The sequence below is a fragment of the Aegilops tauschii genome, chromosome 7 (genome assembly GCF_002575655.3).
Source record: "Aegilops tauschii subsp. strangulata cultivar AL8/78 chromosome 7, Aet v6.0, whole genome shotgun sequence".
NCBI lineage: Eukaryota > Viridiplantae > Streptophyta > Magnoliopsida > Poales > Poaceae > Aegilops > Aegilops tauschii.
This window is the reverse complement of record NC_053041.3, coordinates 467,175,073-467,191,709: the sequence shown is the minus strand read 5'-3', so window position 1 is coordinate 467,191,709 and position 16,637 is coordinate 467,175,073. Positions and strand designations below refer to the sequence as shown.

Below are 16,637 nucleotides of genomic sequence, written 5' to 3'. Positions count from 1 at the left end.
TCGATTTCACATGCAAATCTAAAAGCGGTGACACATGACAATCCCCTTGGGGCACACTATTCGCTCAAATGCCATATAATGTGCCCCACGGGGATTTGTGCCATATAATGTGCCCCACGGGGATTGTCATGTGTCACCGCTTTAAAATTTTCATGTGAAATTAAACGTACCAGAGTGTTCCCTTGAAAAATCACTCTCAGGAACGTCAGCTTTGTAAGTTTTTCTTTGTTTTCTAAATAGGGTTTTTATCAGTTTTGCCATCGTCTGTATAACGCTACTCAGTTTTGCCACTAAACATGTTCACTACTAAAAAATGCCACTGTTCCGTTAGACACAACCTCAAAAAGACCATTTTTCACCGTTACCGTTTGGTCAATACACGTTGACTGAAGTTAGATGACGAAACTACCCCTATCCCATTTGTAAGAGGCGCATGAGAAAAAGAGAACAAAATTTGGGAGGATGGGGGTTCGAACCCAAGACCACGGGGTACACAAGCGCGCGAGCTAACCAACTGAACCACGGATACTCTTTGTTGTGCGAGGAGATACAGTCCTTATATACCGATGTCTGATATGGAATAGTATTCCAACACAGCAACGTCTCATACATTTTCTTGTTGCTAGCTAATTGGACTTGGGTTTGAAAGTTAGTATGGACAACACATCTGCATGAGCGGCTGGCCGGCTGGAAGAATGTCTGGTACTAGTAACATAAACAAATGATGCAGACCGTCACGCCCAATTTTTTTTGACGATCACACACTAATTGAGAGAAACAACACATATGACAGCAGGATCACATGGTATTGTAAATTTCTCTGAAAATTTCAGCATGGTGGCTGCCCATTTTTCTGAAAACGACACAAACACAAAGTGGTTCACAGACATAAATAAGGTTCAAAATATCAACTTGTTAGTTTTTCAGCACACACAAATCAGGTTCACAAACATAAATAAGGTTCAATAACATCCACTTGCTGGTCGAAATATAAAGGTACAAATTCTCAAACATGCATAAGGTTGTAAAGAAGGATGTCCAGGTTCACAAGCATAAGGTCACTATCACACAAACTTCACATATGTAGCTTCTTTTTGCTTCTTGTGTTTTTAGCAGGACTGTCTGGTGGTTCCACATTTGCAACTTGAATATGCATGGGAGACGAAACAAATCCACCTGCACGTCCTTCGGTTGTGGCACAAACTTCATTTTGCATGTCCTTCCTTTTCCTAGTGTTCTTCTCTGTTTTCTTCACACTTGTTTTCTTCACACTTTTCTTTGAGCTGTACAGAAGTTAGTCATGTTGCAAAAAAGAATGAAAATGGATGTTGAAAATACATCTAAAAAACACATGTTCTTTTCGTGTTACCTAGAAGAACTTGCAACCATTGATAGTTCAGGGATTGCAACCATTAATAGTGCAGGGTCACCTTCTCCTGCCACAAAAGGGGCTTCCCTAGCTTGGAGGTCAGCCTCATCTTCTCCAAATGCTGGGTCAACTGGATTTGTGCACAATCTGGCAATGTGCCCGAAGCCTCCGCATCGCTTGCACTTCCTTTTCCTAGCGCCCACGCCAGCACCTTCAGCACTAGATCTAATTCTAGTTTTCCTTGGTCGGCCTTTTGGCCTCCTCAACACTGGAGCATGTAGTTTGAAGCCAGGGTCAACACTGTCCCATTGTTGCTTGCCTACCACTGCAGGTATGTTGTCCGCATACGCGGCCTTAAATGTTGCAACGGAGTAGAACTCATGTACATATGGTTCAATTTTTGATACCGGACCTCGTAGTGAAGTAATAAAGTACAGGGCATGGATACATGGCAAACCCTTGACCTGCCATTGCCTGCAGCTACATGTTTCCTTTGCGATGTCAACAGGGTACCTCCATTCCCTATTCTCTTTGTTCACTGCAGTAATTTCTGCCTCAACATCACTGCGTCTAATTACCATCATCTTCAGCCCTGAAAAGAACACAAAACATTAATCATTGAATTTAGTTGTTATGAAATTAATCAATTGAAAGAATACAAGATATTTACCTTTGGATTTGGCATGCAGTGTCTTTATCACACTTGGTATTATGAGATGGCCAAGCCATTTTTCTAATGCTATCCTCCTCGCACAACAAAGAGTATCGGTGGTTCAGTTGGTTAGCTCGCGCGCTTGTGTACCCAGTGGTCTTGGGTTCGAACCCCCATCCTCCCATATTTTGTTCTCTTTTTCTCATGCGCCTCTTACAAATGGGATAGGGGTAGTTTCGTCATCTAACTTCAGTCAACGTGTATTAACCAAACGGTAACGGTGAAAATGGTCTTTTTGAGGTTGTGTCTAACGGAACAGTGGCATTTTTGAGTAGTGAAAATTTTTAGTGGAAAAACTGAGTAGCGTTATACAGACGATGGCAAAACTGATAAAAACTCTTTTAAATAAGGCGCTTGAAGTTTCCACTATATGCTTGTATTTTTTTCTGTGGCACATCAAACAATGTCTATCACACAATTTTGTTTTTTGAATTTCTATAGGATTCCCCAACATGTTATTTGGCACATGTGTATCATATAAGCAAAACTGCCACACACACCTCCTCACTTCACTTTAATTACATACATGTATGCATTAGCATGATTTTTCTTCTAATTATATGCATGCACTAGGGGACAAAAAGTCTGATGTCATCCTAGATTCTCTTTATTTCATTAAAAAGTTCAATAGCTCAAACCGTTGGTCCGATGCATAAACCGTCTTCACATAAAAGATTCGTCGTGACGAGATCTTCGAAACTAGATCCCATGTTGATATGTTTCGATGAATTTTTTTCAAATCAAAAGTTACCACGCGTAGACTACATAAGTTATCACGCCTAGGCTACATAAGTTACCACGCCTATTATATGCAAGTTACCGTGCTATTTTCACATAAGTTATCATGGTTATGTTTTCCAACAACTTTTTCTTTTCTTGATCAAAGGTTACCGTTGTGTTTGTTCATAAGTTATCGGATATGTTGTTCGTATATTAACGTGTTACTTTCACATAAGTTCTCGGGGTTATGTTTTCAATAACTTTTTTGTCTTTGGTAAAAGTTACCAAGGTCTTTGTACGTAAGTTATCGGCTCAAAAGTTCCCACACATGAGTTACATAAGTTACCACATCCGTGGTACGTAAAATTATCATGATACTTTAACATAAGTTACCCGGGGGTTATGTTTTTGAACAACTACCTTTTTTCTCCTTGATCAAAGTAACCACGAAGTTTGTAGGTAAGTTATTGGGTATGTGTTTCGTATATTACCGAGCTATTTTCACATAAATTACAGGGGGTATGATTTTTAACAACTACTTTTTTTCCTTGGTCGAATTTACCACAATGTTTGTACATAAGTTATGGGGTATGTGGTTCATATAGTGTCATGTTATTTATGATGCTTCCTAAGACGATGAGAATTGCTGAGATAGCATCCTTTATATGCTTCCTACATATGGATCAGAGCTTCCAGAAAAATGGCCCCCATTTGGCGGCAATGTTTTGTGTTGTTTCGTTTTCAAATTTCCATGCTTCCAAGTAGTAACCATACTGATGTACCCAACACTATTTTTAAATGCTTATTATCATGGTGCTTCCACCTTATAATTATTTGGTTTCGTTCGGCTACAAAATTGCTTCCATTATTGATTAAGAGAAAATGGGTTCAATTTTTTTTGTCCATTGATCAAAGGTTGCATCCTCGTGTTGGTACCACACCTAGTTTGCCTCCTCTACCAATGTACTATCCTTTTTACAAATATGGGTGATGTTCTGTTGTTATATTCACATGCATCCAGTAATTTGCTATACTAAGTTTTACAAATAAGCTTATTATTCATTGCTTCACTGTTCCCGGGTAGAAATCTTGCCCTAATTATGCTCCTCATCCCCTACTCATTGTTGTGTTGTCATCGATCTAGGGCTTTGCATTGACCTTCAACAGTCGCACACAAGGTGGAGGGGAGACTCACCAGTGGCGCGGCAAATGTTGCTACTCCACTGGATGCCGACTTTTATTCGCAACGACGAGTCGATGACAGGATGCTTGCTACTTTGTATGAAATCTTCCCTCACCTCTCCTCGTCTCCTCTACTAGCTTATGATTCATTTATATTCATCTTGATCTTGTATTTTAAATTTCTATGCTCTCATTCAATATTTGTGAGGTTAAGATAACATTTTTTTCATGCATCATACAGATGGTGCTAATTCTAAACAATAGTTCATACACTTCTTCTGTTTACATAGTTGCATTTTTGTTGGTGTTGTTTTCAGCACCATTGAAATGTAAACATTGCCCGTGTACTAGCTTCATCTGCTCATAATATTTCTTTCCCTGTCATGCTTCCTGAGTATAATACATGTGTTCCTTTGGCCCGGACAATTTGGTTCTATTGTTCTCATTTGTTGTCATTTGTCATGCTTCTTAGTTTTTGAATTTTTATTTGTTGTCATTTGTCATCAACATTCTAGTCTAAACATTGATCCAGTGCTTCCTTGTTGCGCTCCTATATATAACCTTTTTCCTATATTAGCTTCCTACTTGAAATGATTGTGCTTTGCAGAATGTCTTATCTTCTCGTATGTGCTTTTATTGTACATATGTATTGCGCCACAAGATTCCAACCATGCATCATTGGTTTCTGAACACCTCACACTTCCCTCTCCCCATGATGTCAGCGGTGTTGGTCTGAAGGCAACATGAGAGGTGTTGCAGACAGGGCGGAGACAACGACGATAGCAGAGCCACTGGCCGAGTTCCTCCACAAGGATGTGTTTACCTGCGTACTCCACCTGCTGACACATTGCTGCATGCGCTTGAGTGCGTGAGCTCTCGCTGCTTGCCACGGTGGCGATCTACACCAAAGTGTTTGTTAACGCCGCGCTGCATCCCAATATACTAACCTTGCTTCCTTATTGACACGAGCCTTGTATCAGATCTTGTTGTAATGTAATTAATTGGTGGTGTTGCAATTTTGTTACGCTTTTGTTGTAGGGAAGCAGATTCCATCTTTGGACGCAAATTTTCATTATTATTGTATCATACATGTAGCACAGGTTGTTGGCTCCTACCCTGTACGCTCATGCATCATGCATCAATCCTGTACCGTAAAGGAAGCACAATAGTGTTTCCGAGAGAAAAATGATTGTTGTTTATGAAGCATGGTTTCTAGTGTTGGAAGCATGCTATTCATACAGTAAAAACAAAATACAGAATTCTGAAGCACTATTTGCATTGTTTGTAACCATGATCTCCGTATATGATGGAAACAAACCCGCAAAAAAAAATTATATGATGGAAACAAACACGTCTGGTAAGGAAACTAGCCTCGTATATCGCCATCTATATGGAAACAAACGTGATTATAGAGAATCTGTTTGGTATCATACAAATAATGCTTCTGTATCATAGAAATAATGCTTCCATGGATACAAAATAAAAAGATTTCTATCAAATGATTGAATAATATGTTTGCATCACAATGTGAAAGGGTGCTTCCATCGATAAAAGTAATGCTTCTATGATTGAACAATACGTTTGCAACATGAAAGTTTGCTTCCATTGAAAAAAAGTAACGCTTCCATGCAAACTTCACATGAAAAGAATGCACGTACGCAAATATTTATTTTTTGTAGTTGTTGGAAGCATATCTCAATCTAAAAAAAAATTATGCTTCCTTGCAAAAATATGCATCTGCAAAAATAAAAATATATTTGTTTGTTGGAAACAAATCACAATTAGTTACTTAGGAAACTAATTAGACGTAGCTTCAAAAAAAGGGAAACTAATTAGAGCTGATTAATGCAAAATCCCGTAATTAATGGGAAGCATCCATATATAGCGCTCCTTACATCCTCTCGCGCAGGTCCTGGGAGCAAATCGGACGTCCCTGGTTCCTCCGATCCACGGTGCGCAGGTGGGCTGATGGATGCATTCCATCTATAGTCTGATGCCTAGTGCTCCTCTATAAATTAACATGCTGTTTACACAGAGGTCACCAGGGGAACGTTTCAACATTTTTTTCTCATTCGGGTCAAAGTTACCATCATTAGCTAAAACGAATATAAGATGGAAAATGCTTAGTATAATACTGAAAAAAAACTCTGTAATGAAACAAGAGGCTATTCAAGCCTACCACCTGCTATGCGAGCCAACTTGTCACAAGTTGGATTCCTCCTTGTTTTATTAGAAATTTTTTTAAATGCCGATTTTTCGAAAAAAAAATACAAATATTTCGCTCACCCTCGAAATCATCGAAAATTTGTGAAATTTCAGAAATTTCATCGAATTTTTCCCTTGTACATGAACGGTTTACATTAAAAGTTGGATAAGTACACAATTATGTGATGATAACCTTAACATGAATAGATTTGTAACTGAATAGTACCGACGGCAAGATAACTAATATTCACCATAGTGGTAAATTTAACCGAGCTAATGGCATGGTGATTACTATAACCTAAATATGGTGGCAACTATTCTACTTGAACGTTTGATCAGCTATCAACCGTTAAAAAGGCACAACACAAAAACAGTAGGATGTCTATCTTTCCCTAAATAAACTGAAGAAAGTAAAAAAAAAAAAGAGTGGCGGAAAGCAAGTTATTGCACACATGTCCGCGGCGTCATTGTAGCTGAGGGCAATTTCTGCAAGCATGCTCACACCATAATTTTCTTCTGTATTTTGAAGTCAGTAATGACACGCCATTCACCGCTCTGCACAACAGCTCTGATTCTCCATGTTTACCAACTCGCTCTCCACCTTCAGCGCCAAGGTACTCGCATTTGGTTCCACTTTTTCTTAGAAGCAAATAACCATTATCTCCTTTTTCACCATTGTGGTTCTGTGTGTGCTTGAGTTATGCATTATGGCTGTCCACTATGAAGTAGAAGGCGTTCAGCTTGGTTACAACACTTCATCCTGGTAATTTCGTTGTTGTTTTTCTTTGCCTGGATTGTTGTTGATCTCTCAAGTTTTGTTGTCCTTATTAGCCTGTTATGATCCATCTTCATTGGAGCATTTGGCCATTTACTAACCATAGTCCTAAATTCTTGATCCACACAAGCTCTTGAACTACCAACATTAGTTTTCATCTTGGTCACCATAGTCCTAAATTCTTGATCCACACACCGTCAGTAAATGGCCAAATATTGATCTACACTTCAGTTATCATGTCACTGTCAGTCTTCATCTTGGTCACCAACTCACCATAGTATGCTCTCTTTTCTCTCTTGTTATTTACCTCTTTGATTTAGCTAAAGTGTAGCTATTAACGACCAACATTAGTTTGCAGTACAGTCTCCATCCGTAACAGCCATTGATCCACACAAGCATCCAGTTAAATAGCCGAACTGCAGCTCTAAATATTCAATTTTCTGCTCTGAACAGTAGCTCTAATTCGATGCAGCTCGACGGGAGCAAAATCCGCACCAGCGAGCCAGACGGCCGACGGAGTGGTGCGGGCTGGGTCGGTGGCAGACATCATGGAGGCACCGGAGGTCGCAGCCGTGAGGCGGAGCTGCGTTTCCGGCGGCAGCGAGCATCGGATCGAGCCGGACGACCGGCGAAGAGGTACAGGCGGGGGTCGGTGGCGGTCTTCAGGGAGTCGCCGGAGGTCGCGGCCATCTGGGCGAAGGGGGTATAGCGGAGGAGCTCCTTTCAGAGGGGATATCAGCGAGAAGAAAGAGACGAGAGAGGAGGAGGGAGGAAGAAGGATGGAGGGAATAAAAAGGAGCAGACAGGGCGGCGGCGGCGGCGACAGCTTGCCGGAGGAGAAGGCAGCGACGCTGAACGGCGAAGACGGACGGCACGTTTGGTGCTCGTGAGTTCCTCCCCTTGAGGCGAGGCGCGCTCGAGCACTGCAGGGGACGGCGTATCGGTACAGTGCATCGCTCAGGAGCGATTTGGATCGAACGACAACGAGAGCGTGTGGCAGTTTTGCAAAAAACATTCCGGTTGCCAGATACACATATTTTGGAAAACAAATGTCATTCAATTCCTGCGATGGGCTCTAAGTTCTTTAAAAAAAATACAGCTAGAAGTTTGCTTCTTGGTTTTTCTGTTTTCTGCGACTGGCTGAAGGGGACATAAAGTGGTACTGGAGATATTCGCAAAATAAAAGTAGTACTGGAGATATGATGGTTCTTTTTTCGGATTTTCACATGCACCAGCAATGTAGCGGAGAGACTCAAAATCTTGCAAGCAGTCCCGGTCTCTGACCGGAGGTTTGGCAGTATAGAAGCCATCATCTCCATTACTACTTTTATGTCACCATGGACTCGAGTATCGGCGAGTGCAGCACGGGTCTCCCACCGCTACAACTTTAGCTTCTCCTCCTAATTCTGGACGCACGAAGCGTGCAAGAGCTCTGGAAAGATGGTGTCCTCGAGGCCGAGCACTTGCCGTCTACCAACTCAGCTGCTCTCGATCCAACTCATTCTGCTGGTTTTCTTCATCGTCCTCCCCGCCGCAGCAGCCTACAACAATGTATCTGCGCCTTCGCCTGTGAGAGTAGACTACTTTACCGCGGGAATACACCTCCCCCCTGCTAAATCGGGAAACTGTGAGTATGGTATACTGAAGCCATTACTAACTGCAACTAAATTGTGAGTACGAGCATGCGAATGGTAGTGCTGCTATGATACAGGAAACGTACCGGGATCCCTTTCTTGAGCATTTGCCGTTCTGCCCTCTTGCTGAATGCTTATCACTTTGGAACATATTGCATTATGGGACGGAGGGAGTACTTACTTAGTATTCTTTTTACCATTTCTTGCAGTAAACCCGTTCAGAGCACCACAACTCGCTAGGCCAGAACCTCAAGCTAAGCGACCGGAGCGGATTCCTCGGCGCAAAGAGCGCAAACGCATACACATCGGAGAGGTGTACGTGCAGCGAGACTACGGGGGATGAAGATGAACACATGTACGTAGTAGCTTTGATAGGGAATCAAACAACCTTGCGCGGTTGGGCCGATGGGCGCGCTACTTGTATTTGTGATCTACATTCAGCTTGTTAAACAAGTTTGTAAGCAACTTGTCATTTCTGTCTCCATGTCCTTCCAGGGACTCGCTAATGTTTACGCACTCGACAATTGGTATCTCCTTTTTACCCCATGATTGAGAGCGCTCGTATGTGGAAAGGTTATTGACAACTGTTGTAGCTCAAAGCAGGGAATCCGGATGGCTCTCCTCTCTCCCCCTCCCGCTCCCCTCTCCCCCCTCCCCTCCCCCGCCGTCCCCTCGCCCCCTGCTGGGCTCGGCCCGCTGTCGCCCTCTCGTCCGGTCCCGTCCTCCGTGCCCGGCCTGTCGTCCCCTGCTCCTTCGCCGGCTCCGCGGCTCTCGCTTCCTCCCCCCTCCAGTCGCTTGGATCTCGTTTCTGGGCTCTCGACTCCGATGAGGATGTTTCCTCGGATGAGGCGGCTGGGCCCTCGCCGGTCTTCCCCCTGCTGGCTTCCGCTCCCCTTGGCGCGCCTCGCTCCCGCAAGTTTGATCCTGGGGGCTGGGGTCGGCCGGTGGTGTCTCCGGTGGCGAACGCTGGCTGGGTCTGTGTCTCTCGTCATCATCGCAAGTCTGGTAAGTTTCCCCTCCCCTCGCCCGTATCTAGGATTTTGGGTGTTGCTCCGGGCATGTGTAGCCTCCCCCCATCTCTGGCTCCGTGTCGCCGGCGGCCGTGGCGCCTGGGTGCGCCGTGGTGGCGGCGGCGCCTGCCCTAGATCTGGTCTCGCCCCCGCTGGTTAGTGGGCCACGTGAGGGGCTGGATCTTGGGCCTCCGGGGCCTCCTGGCCCGCTCGTGTGTGCTCGGCCCGCTCCCCCCTCTCTGTCCTCTGTGAACGACTCCCCCCTTCCCCAAGTGGGCCATGTGCAGTTGCCATTGGTCTGTATCCCACCCCCCCCTCGGCCCAGGTGGCCTGCCAGGCCCAGGTAGGGCTGGCCCGGTCGGGCTATTTATGGGTGCCCCGTGGCTCCACTCCTCCCTCCTAGGGTTTCCGGCCTCCACCGCCGATTTGCGTAGATATCGTGCTCCCATCCGTCGCCTAGTCAGATCCACCCCTCCCCCTCCCCTCCTCCTCTCCTTCGCGGCGGCCCTCGCCATGGACAAATCCAGGGGCTCGTCGAGTGACGCTGTCTCTGGTAGTAAGCGTCGGCGTGAGGAGTCGTCGGGGCGTTGATCGGGAGCTTGAGGCCTCCCTTCGTTCCAAGTTGGAGGCGGAGCAGGCGGCTCGTGAGCAGGTGGCTCGCGGCGCTGGATCTTGGCTGGTGTGTCCTCCGGCGCTGGATCCTTGGGAGGCGGCAGCGGCGGGCGGCGTGGGCCGGTCCTCCTCGTCGAGCTCTCTGCCGGCCCCGGGCTCGGGGCGTGGTCCTTCTGCTCCGGTGCGGCAGGGCCCTCGTCCTGCGGCCGCTGGGGTTGGGCCCCGCCCGCCCCCGCGTTCCTTCTCTGGTCCGGCCCGGCGCCCTCCTGGCCCTTCCCTCGGCTCGTCCTCGTCGGGGTTGGGGGACGGCATCCTCCCTCCTCCTCCTCCCCCTCTGCTGCATCGTGCTAATTCTTCTGCCCCGAGCAATCCTTCCGCTCTCACCTACTTTGCGTGCCACCAGCCTGGGCACTTCCAGTCAAGATGCACCAATCCACCTTTTTGCCTGATCTGCCGCTCCGATGGTCACCTCACTGTCAACTGTCAGAACCGTCAAAAGCCTCCGTCCTTTGTCCACTTTGGGACGGGTCTCCCTAGGTGCTCATTTTTTGCCCTGGATTGCAATCTTCCGTTGGTGGTGGCCCCTTCCCTCTCCAACGCCGCCATTGTCACGGTTCAAGGCCAAAGAATCTCTCCCCAAACTCTGCTTGAAGGGCTTCGGATCTGGGATGTTGATGGATGGGATTGGCAAGTGAATCAGCTCTCTGACTTTGAGTTCTCCGTCGTCTTCCCCTCCAAAGAGTGTCTTCGCATGATAGCGTCTTGCACTAGCTTCACCCTTCCTTTCAATCAGTTGGTGGTTTCGGTGAAGGCTGCTTCTTGTGGTGTTAAAGCGGTTGGCCCACTCTCTCAGGTTTGGGTGCTCGTGGATGACGTTCCAGTGGGCCTTCGCTCGTCCTCCTTTCTGATGGCTTTCGGTGCTCTGATCGGGAAACATGTGGAAGTTGACGCTGATTCTCTGGATAAGATTGGCCCGGTTCGAATCAAGATTTGGTGTGTGGATCCAATATGTGTCTGTGGTTCTATCGATGTGTTCCCCTGTCCTAATGGTGTTAGGTTGCGGGTTCGGGTGGAGGGGGCCTAGGCGTTCCAACCCCCCCCCCCCACCTCCCCCTCCTTCCAACCCCGTGGACAAGCAGGACAAGAATGGTGATGGTTCAACGGGTGGGCAGAACCCTAGTGGGGGCTCGGATCCGCGTTTCACTCAGTCTGAATGGGATGGGCTGGAAGAATCTAAGCGAGAACTGTTCAAATCCAATGCTCCTATTGACAAGGCGCCTAGAGAGGCAGTGGCTGCTCCAGTTTCTGCTCCCCTGGCGCCTTCTGCGGAGGGGCTGCTGCACAAGGGGCCCACGGCCACGGTCACTCCCATCTCGGGAGTCTGCTCCAACCTCCTAGGCCGTCCGCGCTCTCCCACCCGCTCTGGCATTGAGGATCTGCCTCCTTCTCCCGTGCGTGTTGATGAAGTATCCCAGTCCAAGAGAAAGAAGAAATCTACGGTGCAGAAATATTCTGCGAAGAGCAACGCTTCCTCGGGTTCCAAACAGTCTATGACGGGCATTTGTCGACGCCTCGACAAGGATCTAGGGTCGGCGTCTCGCTCGGGTTCTGCCTCAGCCTCCCCCATGGCTTGTCCGCCTTCGATCCAGTCGCCTACCTCCACGGCTCGCAAGGGCAGGCGGGTGCGCAACGCAGGTGAATCAGTGGTGGCGCGGGCAGAGCGTCATGCTGCCGCTAAGGATCTCCCTCCCCCACGTAATGCTCACAGTCCGATTCCCCCCCCTTCCCCGATTCGTCTTGTTTTACCTTCTCTGTCTGATGAGCACCTATTAAATATCATGTCTGATGTGGGAGTTTCTATTGATCCCGAGCAAGGGCCACCCTCTCTTCTCCTCTCTACTATTAGGGCTAATGAGATGGCTCAGGCTGCCCTAGCTAAGGCCAAAGAGGCCGTTGCCTCTGCGGCTTCGGTTGTTGTGGTTCCTGGGGAGCGGGTCGATGGTCTGGAGGTTGGTAGTGGCCAACCCCAGCCCAGTACTTCTAGGAGGGGCATCTCCAAAAGGTCAAAACCCTGCGCTGCCCCTAGCAGGTCGAGCCTACGTATCAAAAATTTATCTTATAAATGAAAGCCCTATTCTGGAATATTAGGGGTTTTGGTGCTAGGGGGCGCCGAGACCAAATTAGAGATGATGTTCGTGGTGATAATATCGACATAGTCGGGCTAGTTGAAACTTTTAGAGATTCCTTCTCCCCTAATGAACTTTCTGCGATTGCGGGCATGGACAGGTTTGACTGGCATGTCCTACCTTCTTCGGGTCACTCGGGAGGGATTCTGATTGGATCTAAAAGGGACGTGTTTGACTTTGTGGCTTTTGATCATGGGATCTTTTGGGCAAGTATTGTCGTATATCACAAGTCTCTTAACTCTCTGTGGGAATTCATGGTTGTTTATGGCCCAGCAGATCACTCGCTGACCCCCCTATTTCTGGATGAACTTTCTGCTAAGATTGAGGCTTGCAATATTCCGATAGTTATCGGCGGCGATTTTAACCTCCTTCGTACTCCCTCGGACAAGAGTAATTCTAACTTTTCCTGGCCTTTGGCAAATGCTTTCACCGATTTTATTAGCAACTATGCCATTCGCGAGCTTCCTAGGGTTGGGGCCCGTTTTACCTGGTCAAATCATCAGGCCACCTCGATCAGGTCTGTGCTGGATCGGGTGTTCATCTGCTCTAGGTGTGACTCCCTTTTTCCTCGGGCCTCCCTTCTCGCTAAAGTTAATGTGGGCTCCGATCACACACCACTTCTTCTTGATGTTGGGTTGCAACAATCTAGACCCTCCTCCCGTTTCCAGTTTGATGCTTCTTGGCTCCTTGTGGAGGACTTTGCAGACATGCTGGCTACTAAGATCGTTAACCTCTTGGCCCCCCAGCCTCGCTCCTTTGGCCCTATGGATGACTGGCATAGATGCTCCTACGAGTTGCGCAAATTTCTTAGGGGTTGGTCTCGTAACCATGCTGCAGAGGAACGTAGGGCGAAGAACTCACTGGAATCTCAGATTGTGGATCTCGATCGTACGACTGATTCCTTGGGCCTCTCGGATGCTGGTTGGGCTTTGCGCTATAACCTTGAAGCCGCCTTGATGCAATTGCATCAACAAGCGGAAGCTTATTGGCGCCAACGTGGCACTTTGAACTGGACGTTAAAAGGGGATTCTCCTACTGCCTATTTCTTTGCCATTGCCAATGGTCGTAGAAGACGTTGCTACATTAATAGCTTGATCATTAATGGTGTCCGGTCTTCGAACCAATCCCTAATCCTCTCTCATGTGTTGGAATTCTTCTCTTCTCTATTGGGGGCCAAGCCTACTACTGGCTTTACTATTTCTCCCTCCCTGTGGGATAATAATATGAAAGTTTCGGTCGAGGAAAATGAGGCCTTAATGATCCCTCTTTCAGATAAGGAAATATGGGACGTGGTTAATTCTGCCAATCCCAATGCTGCCTCCAGCCCGGATGGGTTCTCGATTCCCTTCTTCAAGAAATTCTGGCCGCAGTTGCGGTAGTTGGTGTGTCATGTTATCCAAGGCTTTTGTTTGGGCACTATTGATATATCTCGCCTCAACTACGTGGTGATCACCTTGGTTCATAAGGTTAAAGGTGCTGAGCTGATTTCCTAGTTTAGGCCAATTGCGTTGATTAATAATTTTGCGAAGTTTCCGGCTAAAGGCTTTGCGACTTGCCTCTCCCCTATTGCTCATAGAGTTATCAGCCCCTACCAATCTGCCTTCATTAAAGGGTGTTTATTTTAGATGGGATCCTTTGCCTTCATGAAATTGTGCATGACCTAAAATCTCGTAACTCTAAAGCTGTCATCCTCAAACTGGATTTTGAGAAGGCCTACTATTCGGCCAGTTGGCCTTTTCTGAGAAAGGTTCTTTTAGCGAAAGGCTCCGATGGGGCCTATGTTCACCGGATTATGCAGCTGGTCTCGGGGGCCACACCGCAGTCTCTGTTAACAGTCATGTTAGCAACTTCTTTGTCAACGGCAGGGGCCTACGAAAGGGTAACCCTGCGTCCCCCGTTCTGTTCAACTTCATCGCCGGCGCTTTCTCCCGCATCTTATCTAGGGCTGCCCATCACGGTCATATTTCTCCGGTAGTTTCTCATCTAATTCCGGAGGGTGTTACCCATTTACAATACGCTGATGACACCATCATTATGGTGGAATTGAACGATGCTTGCATGGCCCACCTCAAGTTCATCTTCCTCTACTTCGAGGCCGTTTTGGGGCTGAAAATCAACTTTTCTAAGAGTGAGGTCATTGTCACTGGCGTGGATGATATTGAGGCTTTGAGGGTGGCCCGGCTTCTCAATTGTAATCTTGGATCCTTCCCCTTTAAATACCTGGGCCTTCCCATTTCGCCAGACTTGCTTCACTCAAAAGACTTTTCCCCTGCTGTCTCTAAGGTGGGTAATAGGGTTCTCCCCTGGCATGGTAGGTACAACACTAATGCTGGGAAAGTCGCTTTGATAAATGCTTGCTTATCCTCCCTTTCTATGTTCCTAATGGTCTTTTACCTCCTCTTGACTGGGACCCATGCGGGTTTTGACAAGCATAGAGGTGCATTTATTGGAATGCAGCAGATCAGGCGAAAATACAGGCTTGTTAAGTGGCAACTCATGTGTAAGCCAAAGAACCTTGGGGGATTGGGCATCATTAATACTTACGTCATGAATAAATGCATGTTGATCAAATGGTGGTGGAAGATCATGTCTAGTGGGGCCGGTTCTCTATGGTATGCTATCCTTATAGCAAAGTATTTCCCCCACTCTAGCCCGATGTTTGCGGGGGGATCGCAATTCTGGAAAGATCTTATTAGAGTCCGGCCTCTTTTCCTTAAGCATGTTAAGTTCATAGTAGGAGATGGTTCCTCGGTTTGTTTTTGGCTTGACTGGTGGTGCGGAGACTCACCTCTCTCTGTGAGCTTCCCTACCCTTTTCTCTTACTGTTCTGACCCGAATATCTCCATCGTGGAGCTGTCGGCTAATAATTAGGACCTGGCCTTCTGTCGTTCCCTTTCTCCTGAAAAGTTGGAAGATTGGCAAAGTCTCTCTGCCTTATTCCCCACGCTCTCGGAGGCTTCGGATTTGGTGGTTTGGCCTCTCACCGCTTTGGGTCGTTTCGCGGTCAAGTCTTTGTATTCTAAACTTATTGGTGGTGCTCCTACTAACAGATTTTCTAGTATTTGGCGGTCCCGTGTGCCTCCAAAAATCAAAGTCTTCCTCTGGCAAGCCTTCAGAGGGCGTCTCCCTGCTGCCGATCAAATCCACAAGAGGAATGGCCCGGGCTCGGAATTTTGTGCTCTTTGTGGTGCTTTGGAAAACACGAATCATATTTTCTTCCACTGTGTGCTTGCTAAGCTTGTTTGGAGCTGCGTCAAATCCTGGCTCCAGGTTACTTGGGATCCCTCCTCCTTTAATGACCTGAGAGGTCTTGCCAATTCTTTGGCTGGCGTGACAAAGAGGGTTTTCTGGGTTGGCCTGGGTGCCATTTGTTGGTCGCTATGGACTACTACAAACAAATTTACGATTGAACATGTTTTTCCTACTAAACATGCTGACTGTTTATTTAAATCATGTATCTTCTTGCAGTAGTGGAGATTATTGACTAAGCCGGAGGACCAGGATGCACTTGATCTTCTCATTTCTAAAGTTCGGGCCTCGACGTCGTCTCTCTGGGCAGGATCTTGGTGTCTAGACCTACGCGTTTTGGAGTTTCTTCGACTTAGTTGCTGGCTTCGTCTTTCGTACTTTCTCCGGCCTGCGTGTCGTGTTTGGCAGGGTGCCATGTATCCGTCGTACTTTCCAGCTCGTCTATGCGTGCCCGCGTTTGGGTGAACTTGTTGTTGTTTCATCCTTGTTGATGTTGCTGTTGCTCTGTGACTCTGCCTTGTAGCTTTATTTATAAAGTCGGGCGTAGGCCTTTTCTGTAAAAAGAAAGGCTATTGAAACTGTTGGGGAACGCAGAAATTTCAAAAAAAATCCTACGCACACGCAAGATCCATCTAGGTGATGCATAGCAACGAGAGGGGACAGTGTTGTCCACGTACCCTCGTAGACCGAAAGCGGAAGCGTTATGACAACGCGGTTGATGTAGTCGTACGTCTTCACGATCCGACCGATCCTAGTACCGAAAGTACAGCACCTCCGCGATCTGCACACTGTCGGATGTGGGGTTCCGGCAAACCCTTAAGGTTCGAACACTGGGGTGCGCGCGAAGTCTTTCCCTCCTACCAATCTACGCCCTAGCTCGCTAAGATCTCACGGACGAACTCGATGAACTCGAAACACAGAAAGACACGAGGTTTATACTGGTTCGGGCCATCGTTGTGGTGTAATACCCTACTCCAGTGTGG

General features: G+C 47.0%; 2 long non-coding RNA genes across 2 annotated transcripts; both read left to right on the top strand.

The window, feature by feature from the left end:
• Positions 1 to 6,928: 6,928 nt before the first annotated feature.
• On the top strand, positions 6,929 to 9,121 carry LOC120967872 (uncharacterized). The gene is made up of 2 exons (XR_005761704.2): positions 6,929 to 8,590; positions 8,807 to 9,121. It is a non-coding gene; the product is annotated as an uncharacterized lncRNA (long non-coding RNA).
• A 149-nt stretch (positions 9,122 to 9,270) lies between these two features.
• On the top strand, positions 9,271 to 16,190 carry LOC120967873 (uncharacterized). Its single transcript, XR_005761705.3, has 2 exons — positions 9,271 to 9,602; positions 15,874 to 16,190. It is a non-coding gene; the product is annotated as an uncharacterized lncRNA (long non-coding RNA).
• Positions 16,191 to 16,637: the final 447 nt, after the last annotated feature.